Genomic DNA, 14,274 nt, shown 5'->3' with positions numbered 1-14,274 from the left:
ACAGAATTGAAATACAGAAATATACAAAACAATGTTTAGTCCCAAAAGTAATTAATTATTTTTCACAAGTATCCAGATACGTCAAAAAGAATACATTTGTAATGTATCTTATGTAAATAAATTAATGAATGGAAAAGCCAACGAAGAAAATAAATACAAACAAGAGATGAAGTAATACACAATTACTTACCTAATGATTAACCAGAGCAAATTTTAAATAGCTGATTAAACGTACAAACAAAAACAATAGTGAAATTAAACGATTTAAATTATCATATATAAAAATTTAAATATAATTTAAAACAATATAATATCTAAATAGTTCCGCGACATGATAAACACCATCCAGAAAAATATAGGCCTACATTATGGCCATAAAAGAAGGAAATATTTTGCAAAACATAGGAGTAATATACGAATTGAATTGTAATTGAAGTAACTGAAAGAAATACATTAGTGAAACAGGAGGAAAGTTAAAGACACGTATTAAAGAACATGGTCCGCAAAGGATAGCTAGCACTAACTGGAAGGAGACCCACACGCTGAACATTTTGTGACGATGCGTGGAACCGGCCGGGTTAGCTATCCAATGTCCTACCCCACCTCCACGTGGTGCGGACTGGCAGCTTTCATCTGTGGTACCAAATCTTGTAGTTGTTGCCACAGATGGAAAGACCAACAGGGAGGGCTACCTGCACTCACTCACCAACCCGCCTGGCCAGCGTGGTGAGTTATGGCCATTAACCCCCAAGATGAAAACTCAACCGAAACCATGGCCCTCATTCCCCGGAGGCAGGATTACACCTGGTCAAGGCAGCGACCAGTGCTGTATGAAAGCAGAGGGTGCTAAGAATCACCGGGTTGGACCTGGCTGCCATTTGATGATGAACCTGGCTTGCTATAATTGCAGATCGCTCTCTTCCGAACCAAGGCTACAAGAACTGGAAGAAGAACTCCTCAAGATCAAGTGGGATGTGATAGGACTGAGTGAAGTAAGAAGGAAAGGTGAAGGTCAAATTCAACTGCAAAGTGGACATATCTTCTACTACAGAGGCACAGAAAATGGAAAGAATAGTGGAGTTGGCTTTATAATAAACAAAAGGTGGAAAGATAACATCTTAGAAGTAGATAGTTCTTCAGATAGAGTGGCAAGATTAGTTCTTAGACTTTCAAAAAGGTATAAACTACAGATCATCCAAGTCTATGCTCCCACAGCAAGTCACCCTGATGAAGAAATAGAGGATTTTTATGATGAAATAAAACAGATGAATGGAAAAGGGAAACATTATGTAAAGATCATCATGGGTGACTTCAATGCAAGAATTGGAGCAAAGGAAAAGAACGAAACCTCCGTTGGTAAATTTGGACATGGGAAAAGAAATGAACGTGGAGATATGCTTGTGGATTTTGCTGAAGCGGAAAAGTTCTACATAATGAATTCATTTTTTAAAAAGAAGTCAAGCAGAAAGTGGACCTGGCGCCACCCAAACGGAGGAAAATATGAGAGTGACTACATCCTATCGAACAAACAACACAACGTTGAGAACTGCAATGTTCTGAATAGATTTAATACAGGCAGTGACCACCGGCTGGTAAGAGGTAGGCTTCATCTTAACACTAGATTGGAACGAAGAAAGCTTATGAGAACAACCAAGTCTGTTGACTTGAAGAATCTTAAAGAGCAACATGAAACATTCGAGATGGAACTGAAAAACCAATTCTCAGTCCTGGAAAATTTAACTAAAGAGGAAACGGACATATCAGAAACCAACAGACAGATTACCAAGATAATTATGGAAACAGTTGCTAGAATTGGAGGTTATGTAATTAGAAAGACTGAGAAGAAAATAACAGAAAAAACAAGACAATTGATGGGCAAAAGGCGGATGATGAAGAGAAGTAAAGAAAATATAACGTCAAACATCGAATACGCGGAACTCTGCAAAACAATCCGAAAATGTTTTACTGAAGACATCAGAAAATACAATTGTGGCCTTGTGAAAACAGCCCTTGAAAACAACAAAAGTCTGAAAAATGCAAAACAGCAATTAACAAATGGAAGGAAACACATCTTTGCACTGAAGAAGGAAGATGGCACCGTCACCAGGGATCGAGAAGAAATATTAGCAAGAGTTGAAGAATTCTACAAAAAATTGTATGCCAGAGATACTGCACCAACAGTAAAGACAACATATGAGGTAACAAATGAGGTACCTGAAATTCTTAAAGAAGAAGTTGCTTATGCAATCAGAAATATGAAGAAAGGAAAGGCACCAGGAGAGGATGGAATTACTATAGACATCCTGAGGGAAGCTGGCGAAGCTACTGAAACCATACTTGCGAAACACTTTACAGATTGTCTTAAATGTGGCAAAATCCCCGAAGACTGGAAAAGATCAATAATAATCTTACTTCATAAAAAGGGTGACATAGAAGACCTGAGGAACTACAGGCCTATCAGCCTTCTCCCGGTGACTTATAAAATTTTCACTAAGGTACTGACTAATCGCCTACAAAAACAACTGGACCTTGCCCAACCAAGAGAACAAGCTGGATTCAGGAGTGGATACAGCACACTTGATCACATTCAGGTTGTGAGGGAGCTCATTGAAAGGTCAAACGAATACGAAATCCCACTATGCATTGCATTTGTTGACTATGAAAAGGCTTTTGATTCTATAACTACTTCAGCAATCACCAACTCTCTAAAGGCATATGGTATCGAAACTATGTATATCAAAATTCTTGAGAACATTTACGAAGGGGCAACCGCAAAAGTTCGCTTGTTCCAAGATACTAACGATATTAAAATTGAAAAGGGAGTGAGACAGGGTGATACTATCTCCCCAAAACTTTTTACAAATGTGTTAGAAAGTGTTTTCCAATCACTGAACTGGGAGAACAAGGGTGTACTGATAAATGGAGACCACCTGACACATCTTCGATTTGCCGACGACATAGCCATCATTACAGATAGCCCTTCAGAGCTCCAGGACATGATGCAAGAACTTGCAAACAAAGGTAAAGAAGTTGGTTTAAAGATGAACTTGAACAAGACGAAAATTATGTACAACAGTTTTGTACGTGAAGAAACACTACTAAAAATAAATAACATGGAATTGGAAAAGGTAGATGCTTACATTTACCTGGGACAAAGAATATCAATGGATGGCAACATCAAGGAGGAAATAAACAGACGTGTAAAACTTGGCTGGAGTGCTTTTGGTAGGAATAGCATAGTCTTGAAAAATCAACAGATGCCCCTGTGCCTGAAACGCAAGGTTTTTGATCAGTGTGTCTTGCCAGTTCTCACTTATGGAGCAGAAACTTGGACTCTTAAGAAATCAGAAATCCAAAGACTACAGACTACCCAAAGAAGCATGGAAAGGTGTATGCTTGGCATATCAAGGAGAGATCGGAAACGTATAACATGGATCAGGAAAATGACAGGAGTTGCCGATATCATCGCAAGAGTAAAATCCCTCAAGTGGCAGTGGGCTGGACATATTGCAAGAAGAACTGACCATCGCTGGACATCTGAAGTTCTTGATTGGATACCAAGAGATCGAAAACGACCAAGAAAACGTCCTCACATTCGGTGGGTTGATGAGATCAAGAGGCATCTTGGCACAACATGGAAGCGAAATGCCCAAAACAAAATACTGTGGAAGAGGCTTGGGGAGACTTTCATCCTGCAGTGGATTGATAATGGTTGATGATGATGATGATGATGATTAAAGAACATATAGAAATAATCAATAAAACTCGGCGGTAGCAAAACATTTCAACCGCGCAGTTGCGAAATAGTTAAAAGAACATATACACGAACATATAGCAATTATAAAATGAAATAATCAGATAATAATGGAACACAATTAGACGATCATTTTAAGTGGCACTGGTATTTGGATAGAAAGAATAATACAGTAAGATAGGGAGTGTTAGCGTAGAAGTATGTGAATTAATATAAATTATTCCACTCTGGGCGTGAATAAATATAAATGACGAAAGATTAAATTGTAAGTACTTTGACTTTTCGTAGTATTAAAATCAAAAAGTAATTTATGTTAACGTAATATGCGTACAATAGGTTATAGTTGAGAGACAGAATAAAGTATAAGTTAATAGTACAGAAGTTTTAATAAACTAAGTCTAATAAACTATTGTATTACGTTGTTTAATAATAGCAACATTAGTAATGTTAAAGAGTTTATTGTTAAATGGGATGCAAAAGACCACGTTAAATGTGATATAAAGATGGAACGAGAAAACATAGTGAAGATGCACGAGCAATGAAAACAAAGAATGATTTTAACAAATTATTGACAGTGTACTTCAAGTATTTTAGTAATATCCGGTACATATGTGAATATATTAGCATGTCCGTTATACTGTTGAATTTTTTAAATACGTTCAATATGATTAGTATATTTAAGATTCCGGACATATTTAAAATAGTCTGTATAATATAATAGAACAGCCGGGCGTGATGCCGAAATGTATATTTATTATTAAGCTGTTGATTGCGAATAAGATTTTTATTGTAAAAATAGTTAAGTATCGCATTTTAATATGAAATAAAAACTAAAATCTAAACAATCGGTCTCCACGTATGATAAGCTCCAAAAGACGTTATAGTCCTAAAAGGATAATTGTACGAAATAATTAATAATAATAATAATAATAATAATATATAGTCTAATAAATTATCTGTTTTATAAATTCTAATAGAGAAATATTGTTGCAGCTACTGTTTTTATATTTAAATATTTAATTTTTCTTTGGGTCGAATATTTTAACTTAATTATATTTGGCATATTACAACTTAATCATTTTTTATAGTAATATACTGTATATATTTAATAGGATTGAGTACAATCCTAGTTCGTTGTTAACAACCATAATTGTTGTTAACAACCGTTGTCTCTCCATAATTAAACATTATAAACCTCGAAATGAACATAACTTTAAAAATTGTCGTCTCGAGGATTCCTGTATATCGTCACAAAGGTCCTGTCCTACCACTCCGCCTTATAAAATCTTTGAGGTCCGTCTCAAGAACCTCTTTCATTCAAAATACGTCGCGAGATACACCCCTGTTCAGGAGAGATTTTACAATATTTGGATGCTGCAAAACCTTAGAATAGGAAATATATTTCAAGGAAGCCCACAAAGTTCGGAAGATTTGGCTCATAATAGAGAATGCGGCAAAAATATCCAAGAAATTCAGTTTTTTGTTTCTATACGGCAACGAGACATATGAGCGAAAGTCCTTCCGGGTGGCATCCCCACGTGCCGTGGGGATGCCACCCGGAAGGACTTTCTACGAAAACTTGCCTCTATTTAGGTGTTCCATAAGTGAAGAAAACGCAGGCCAGCCCGTTATGTTCCAGTTCCATGTTCATATCGTTATGTTCCAGCCCATAACAACGGGCTGGTTACGTCCCCAGTGTTCGGTGAGAGAAGAGAAAACTGAAATATTGTACTTAGAATTTCAAAGTAAGCAAATTTTTTTTTTTAACTTACCAAATAGATGCACCGTTTAGTATGATGAAAAAGAATCATTTCTGGGCTAAGTGTCGAAAGAAAGAATGCAAATGAGACAATAACAGATATTGGATGTTAAGTAGTTAAATAAAAAGTCATATATAAATATTCGGGTCAAACTTTGAAATTTATAAAGTGCAAGCGACTTTTGTCTCACCCCTTATAGTTTTCACGGGATTTTTATCTCATCGGAGTACGGTGCAATGTGTTTTTCCGCCTGTAAGAATGTTGACGCCACTCGAGTTACGAAACTGTTAGTAACGTTATATTAGCATGTAGAAACTGCTCATTCGATACGTGGTTTCGGATGAATGATGAATTGTTCATTCAAAATACACCGAAACTCGTAAATTACGTACCAATTGTCGCGTATCTAAAGGATTACATACGCGACAATTGGTACGCAGAATTTTATGCCACAATGATAAAGTTTTTGTAATAGAAGGTTAACTGGAGTTTCTGCATATATAAAAAGATACCTGGATTATATCTTTAACCTATTTCGGTTCGATTCGATTCCTGCTTAGATTCCAGTTCAGTTCTCGATTAACATGTCGAGTCGTTCTTGGTTAAATTCTCAGTGAATGTACAAGCATACATATCCGGAACTTCACGTGAGAATCAAGGATCCTGTAACAAATTTTAATCATTTAATAGATACTATAGATTTTACCATGTACTCGTAAGATCACGAATTCCAGAAATGTATTCTTTTTACACCTTGCTAGCAGATTGATAAACACAAAAGAAGGAAACTGTTAAAGCGAAGTGTCCAATTATTTTCTTCCTTCGTCCTCTCCTTGTTCGTATCTGACTTTTCGTCGGTTTATTCCAGGATATCGAAACTTACATCACTAGCAAAACCAATGATTTGCAATTTTCAGTGTTTCGACTTCAGATCCGTCATTTCGCTAGTCCATCAGATTTTCTTCTTACGCAAACCTAACTTCAGAAAAAAACTTTACAAAGAACATCCGTCACGATACTTTTGTGTAGCGACATTTTGATGACACGTGACAGCAAGCACCAAGACTCGAGTCGCCAATTTTCGTGATGCGGTCACCGGACGAGAGTTCTTCGTAAAAGAAGATAAAGAAGAGAGAGACGAGACGACAGCGACCGCGAGAAAGCAAGAAGAGCTGAATGGATCCAACCGAACCAGGTCCTTAATCGCTATCTACTTCCACTCAATTGTCTATTCATGGCCGCCAGCGGCCTACTGAGTATTCGACATTATCATCATCACTCGATAACCGTTAGAAGGAAGACCGAGACGACCAGACTCTGAATCTCCACCCTTTGTCTTATACTTAGTGTTTCTCGCGATCGAGATGTTATTGTTTCTCTGTACTATGTGTAAATAAATACCGTATTTTACGGACTATAAGACGCTATGGACTATAAGACGCACCTGAATTTTGGAGGCAATTTTTCGAAGAAAAAAGTGCGTTTTATAGTCCGTAAAATACGGTATATTTAGCAATTTGATTGTGTGTCATTCCCTATCGGGACTCACGCAACATGGATCTTTAACTACACGTGTCATAAGTTGAGATTCGCATGAGCCAGCCGCTCGGTCCTGAATACCTATGAACACCAAACAACGAAATCTCACAAATTCCTACATTTATAGGCCTGCATTGGTTGCATTAGAACCGATGGCAACGGAATAAAGGTCTTCTAAGTGCCCACAAGGTAGCTTGTTTGTTTATTTGTTTGGTTAAGTTACGGCAACGCAACACTTGGGCGATCCGCCTAAGGGGATGCCTTCCGAGAGGTCTTTTTAAGGGTAACTGGCCCCTATTCAGACGTTATAGACGTGGAGAAAACCCGGAAAACTCCACGTGGCCAGTCTGTTCTGGCGAGGCCGGAACCTACGACCGAACTCCTACAGCCGATTGCAGAGACAGAGTTTACGTTAAACGACGTTTAACAACAGAACGGCCTATAGACGTTGGCTGGCTGAACCGCGGTTCAAAATGCGTTACAAAGACGACGAGCGTCTATTTCTGAACGTCCTGTAAAGGAACTTCGGCAAAACATTGGCTCTTACTTTCTTCGCCATTACTCCTCTGTTTTAGGAGTCTTTCGGCCATTCGGGTTATTCGTTTGTGACGTCAGAAAAGGTTGCCAGCTATATTCCGAAAGCTTCCGGAAATAAAATCTTAAGGCCGTCAACAACCGTTGTTCGGCAATTAATGACAATCCTTTCCCCATTTCGATATTTAATTTCGTCGCCAATAAGTCTTCACCCATTTGAATATCGGAATTGGAACATTTAAAACAAATTTAAAATATTTAATTTTGTTATTTTTGCTCCAAGCAATTAATTAATGAATTATTTTGTCGATTCGTACCGTTTACAACATTTATCGAAGGAATGATATCCATTTTTACCTAAACTTTTCCACCAACAAAACTACCACTCGAATTAAAAAGCCCTCTAAACCTGCTGCCGAGTGAGTCTAGAAAGCAGGTCAAATAACTTAATCGCTGTCTACATTGTGGCAAGCTCGAAACGCCGTCTCTGCAATGAAATTTTTATGAACCGCGGTCTATCCGATCTGTAAACCGCCGTCGGCCTCTAAACGTTCTCTCTGCAATCGTCTGCTAGTGTTTAGGGAACGGAACCGCTTGGCCACTGGTTGTTCCCACAAAGCAGAAAGAATCAATAATAATAATAATAATAATAATAATAATAATAATAATAATAATAATAAATTGGCTTCACATCAGTTTCTGGAACTAGTAACCAATTTAAATGATATATTTTCAAAACAAAATGATATAAAAAATTTCTACTCAATAGCTATCAAATTAAATAAGATTTAATCATGATAATTCTTCTTTTCTTGCATTTTCTTCGCTAGAAATTTGCGAATTATGCAGATTTCAGAACAATACTTAATGTTTTTATCAGCCAACGAAATAGATGAACCTATTTACTTCTTCCTGAAATATTTGTTAATCATGAAAATAACTTTATAAAGTTATACGATCGGCCAGACCCACAACGGGGGAGACAGGGTGATGAGAGAATTAACTTTGTTATTATGTATCGAATCTTTACCTCTATACAAGTATGCAAATGAACTTGTGTTCGTTGAGCATATTGCTTGGTAAAGCAAACCAATGACATAGTCTGTTTCAATTCATTCAACCGTGTGAAAGCCGCTTTACCAGGAGACGTATTGTAAGTAGATTTTACAGTATCATAAGTTAAGGTAAATTTGGTCCAAAGCTCTGTCTTTTTTACATTTTAAGCAAAATTTTCAAAAAGTATTTGACTAATATTGTGGCAATATTTTATTTCGCATTAAGCATGAAATAAGGGGAATACAATTAAGGAAGTCATTTAAGTATTTTCGAGTTTTCAAAGACCCTTAAAGTTATTGAAAATATGGGATGCCATGGAGTAACTTCGTTCCTGATATTATACTGTATTTCTTGTATGTAAGATTTACTTTGCAAAAAATCTTCCCATTCGTATGGAATACAATCCTCCGTTTTCTGCCATCTCCAATACTTTGAGCTTTTCCCACAAATTAATAACTGGCTCTGCTTCGGAGATGCAAAATACATACTATAGCCACAGGTCATTGAACTTACATATTGAAAAGAAAACATTTTTGTAAACCATAAGCTTGCATAAGTAAAAACAGAGAATTAACATTATTGGATAATAAATATATTTTGTTTATACAATAAAAATGTCTTTGGAAAGACATTATTTGCATTGTTATAATAGAGGACCAAATTGCTTATCTTTTGTTTATTGCAAAGGACAATTATATATTGAACATTAAATAATATCATGTAAATACGAGATAGATAATTAAGTTTTAATGTATCTGTAATTTATTAACATTGTATTATTATTTATAAATTATAATGAAGGAGAGAAATGGTAAGAAATACAATTCTTTGGATTTTAAACAGCTTTTAGGTACTGAATATGTATGGAATTTTCTTCATTCAGCAATGACAGTACAATTCCATGAAACTTTTCATTGTGGAACTTCAAAAAACCCGAATTTTTAGTTTTATTTACTAAGTACTATTTATAAAAATCTTAAGCATGTTTATACTCGTGAAAAATTAAAATCAATCAGGCCATATATGCTACCTATGTAATGTTATTTTTCCTCCTCATTTTTCTTCCTATATCCTTTGTTATTGGCACAACTAAAAGCTACATAATTATATTCGTGGAGAGGGTAAACACAAGAAATTTTAAATATTCTGAAATAAGCCAATAAAAATAAGCCTTAACTACATCGAAGAATTCCCGATTACACTGTGAAGATACGACTTTTGGGATTAGTAATATGGTGGCGTCCGGATTCAACCCGATTTTTGCTGACAGTAATGAACCCTGTTACTGGTTCTGTGCTTGCTGGACGCATTTAATTAGTGCCGTCACCTACTTTTTCGTGTCAAAATTCACCGAATTAAGTAACGCATGGAGTTGTAACATTGAAATTTTCCGTTTTTGGGTCACTAAAATAAAAGAACGTAATATGTTCTTCGCTCTAGCAGAGATTATCGGTACCCTGCTAAAATTAAATTAAACGTTTACATGAGCAATCTTTGCCGATATATTCTACTCCAAAGTTTCCTTAAAAACCTTACTTGAAATAGTATAGGCACTAAAAAGCTTTCATTTTTCCTTATCTTTTACCATTTACTCACTAGAAGAAACCCTATAATCCGTATATTACTAGTTGTTAAGGTTACTAACTTTCTTGTGCAAAAAAAAAAGGGGAGAACAATACGGCTCTATAGAGGACCCTGCTAGTTGTATGCAGTGGCACATTTAGAAATATGGTACCTATAAGCCCACAATATATAGGCACTCCAAACAAATAATGCCACTTTCACATCGAATGATTTTGTTTTATAATTGTATTTTTACAGATTTATAAAGATCGAAATTGGGAATATAAATTGACTTATCTCCCGTATTTAATTTCTAATGAATATGTGTAAATAAATTATATTTCATTTCTTTATTTCTTTTCCCTGTCAAATTTTGGCCACTTTCTTGTTGTCAAACGTTGCCCCAGGTACTCTGCGCCACAGGAAAATAATGGGCACTGCACAGTTATCTAGATTTTTTTTTTTTTTTTATCTTTTGGGAGAAAATATGTTTGTTTTAATGCTTCCTGAACATATTATGTGTATGTATATAAACTGTATAAACTACATATATACATATATATATATATAGTTTATAGCAACGGTGCAGCCCTAGGAATTATGAAGCCGTAGACAAAATTTATTTTGAGTCCCATTAACAGAGTGATGGAGATTCAGGGTGGATTCATTTAGATGTACTGTACAATAATACGAATAGTTTTAATGTTGAAACAGACAGTAAAACACAATAAAAATGCGTACGATAACTTTTACTGTAGAGGTACGAAGAGGCTCTCTTAGGTGCCCGTGGAAAGAAAGAAAAATGAATATGTATAGGTCTTTATATATGTGTCCCTTCAAAAATATTGGACAAAATTTAACTCCGAAGCATTTCCTGATCCATATTGTTGGGTCATGAAATGTTCTGGATTTAAATTTTGTCACATATTTTTCTTCCTATGTATGACGAATCCATTCCTGACGTTTTGCCCCATATTTCTTCAAGTATAATTATTTAAGTTTATACAACAATTATTATATAATTAACACAAATCATAATATATATATAGACCGGTATACAGTTTATACACAAGCGAAAACGATTTATATTCAAAAGAAGGAAAATATGATATTAATAATAAATTATATTCAAAATTATTATTATTATTGCTTGTTAAATATTATTTGATATATCATTTTTTATAAATAAAACATGAAATGAGACGATATATTTACGAATACATCGATATATACATATGTATTAATTGCCAAATAAATTAAAATAGTTTAATATTTTAAAATTTAAATTACTGTATTTTTAAATATAGATTTATGCTTATAACAGTAAACCAGTAATATGTTATAATATTATATTAAAAGTATGTGCATAATTATATATGTACTGTATACAGGCCTTTATACTGTACATAGACCTGCACACATATTACAGTAAAAGAGTGGTCCGTATTAACGAAATTTTTCTGTGCTTGTTTAAACATTATATAAATACAGTAAAACCTCGATTTAATGGATTATTAAGTATGTGTAAGAAGTTTAATTTCATAGAAACGTTTCCTGTAAATATGGTTTATGTACTCAACGTACTTCTCAGACTATTAAACAAGCACACGATCTAAATCGAAATAAATAAACAAACATTATTTGGAAAATACGTTTTAATTATATTTAATTAAACAAATAAAATTGTGTGTGAGAGGTCACTCTTGGATTTTAAGTAAAATTTAATTACATATAAAAAGTATTTTAAAATTAAAATGATGTTAATAGCGAGGTTGAGGTTGATGCTAAGGCAACACAGCACGTGAGCAATCTCCAAGAAGGCTTTCTGTGGTAAACTGACCCTATTTAGGTTGTTAAACTCTTAAAGAAACCCCGGAAACTCCCACGTGCCAGCAAGTAGGTGGGGCGGGAACCCACGATCAAATACAAGTGTTCAGTAGTTTTATACACTTTACCACTGTATATATAGTGATACGTTGAGAATTATACGAAAAATAAACAGTTAGCCTCATTAATCTTATGTCTGAGCCTTAAATTTCTGAGACAAATTCTATTTATCTGTATTTTTTACTAATGCTAATATAGAAATTTGTTTGGAACCGGTCTCTTTGTGGGAGTGTCATCATAGAAAACAGATTTGTAATCAATTGACAAAGTAACTGAAAATAATAAAGAAATTTATTTAATATTGCAGTTATATGTATAATAACTTATAACTGCAATATTTATAAACTAACCTAAGTATGTAATTGAATGAATAGTTCAAACGTGCATTTTTGACTCGACAAATATTATAATAATGAATAACAAATTTAATAACCTGTACTTAAAAGCATTATAAACTTTTTACTCCATGTAGAGTGGATCGGGGTAAGATGGTAATTGGGGAAGATGCCTAAGTTTTGTTATTTTCAAACGAAGACGTCAGATATTGTCATGTGTCTGTATGATGGATCGTTGGGCCAATATTGAGTGCGGAAAGCTGTAGTTGGCTACCGTTACCGCATTTTCTACATCTGAGAAGAATAAGAGCAACGTTAGAACGAAGTTACCTGTTGTGAAATGTTTCTAGAGTAATTTTAAAACTAAAAGTTAAAATAGAATTTATTAAAAATTGCGAAAAACAATTAATGTGTCGGACACGTGACTCCACTAGGCATGTTACCCCGACAAATGAGAAAGATGCCACATTTTCCTTGGGATAACGTGCCTGTTTTTAATAAATTTTTGTTTTCTCGTTTTATTGCAGGATATGCATAGAAATTATATAAGGACTTCTCATAAAGGTTTCTGGACTGAAGAAAGCTTTCAGCTAGCTATAGAGCTAGTTAGAACGGGCGGGGTGAACTTGACAATACTTATACTGTGTTGTTACACTTAGGCCCTACTATAAAGTACTTTGTACTACATATGCAATAAATTAAATTTGGATAAGATATAATTGCATAAAATTAATTTTCGAATATTTGTTATCTTACCACAATCCTTTAGGCATCTCACCCGGATACTCGGGGTGAGATGCCTAAAATGCCAGATAGTAGAAAAGTCGTCATTGCACAGAATGCATAATTATTTTTGATAACTCCAAAGTTTTATTTCAAAAACATACTCAAGATTATGATATTTCGTTAGAGGCCTCAAAACCCAAATTATCGCTATAATTTCCTTAATAAGCAAAATTTTAGGCATCTTCCCCCGATCCACTATAATAGCAAACAATCCTTACACTTCAGATTCTATAATGTTAAATAATTACTCTAATATTTATGTTATTTTTTAGAATTCATTTTCTTAATTTCTCAGCCACAGTTGAATGAATAGTTTTAAAATTAATATTATTTGTGTGTTAACAAGAATATAGAAAGTTCTTATTTTCGATTGTATTCTATCATGGTTTAACTAACTGTACTGTACATCAGTAGCTTAATTTTTGGGAGGCTTAATATAAATTATATAAATGAAAATACGTGTATTACATGATAGGCCTATCTAATATTTATTTATGTCATGCATAAAATTCTGAACGTAAGAAATACGTGTAAGAATATGTTGCTTCAGTTTCAATTGTCAAAGTGATTCTCATAGATCCTGTTCTGATTTAAAACAGCTTAAATATTGGACCGAAAAGAACTATTTTCTTACATCGAAATTTGTCTAGAATTATATCCTTAGTCTATATACAGAGTGAAGTGGTTTAGAATGCACTTACTAAAGAAAATAATAGAAAAAATAAATAAAAACGTATTTAACACCTAAATAGGGGTCGGGAAGCACCCGGGAAGCTTCCCTCTTGGCAGATTCTCCAAGTGTTGCGTTGCCTTACTCCCTCAGTCCAATCCTTTCTTCTAATATTTCAACATCTTTTACGTCTATTTGTGAATTGACCCATCTCTACCCAAGAAATGTAACTTCGTATCATTACTTAGATGATTATATTCGTTATCGACCCTTCCATATAATGCAGCGTATACTTTTACACGCTAATTTTCCTCGTTTTAAAGCATTTCTATCAATTAAATTTTCACAAAAACCAATCTTAATAATGCAAACACCCCATTAAATATCCAT

This window comes from Centruroides vittatus, unplaced genomic scaffold, assembly GCF_030686945.1.
Source record: "Centruroides vittatus isolate TY-2023 unplaced genomic scaffold, ASM3068694v2 contig_400, whole genome shotgun sequence".
NCBI classification, from domain to species: domain Eukaryota; kingdom Metazoa; phylum Arthropoda; class Arachnida; order Scorpiones; family Buthidae; genus Centruroides; species Centruroides vittatus.
The sequence above is the reverse complement of the archived record's forward strand: the minus strand, read 5'-3'. Positions refer to the sequence as shown.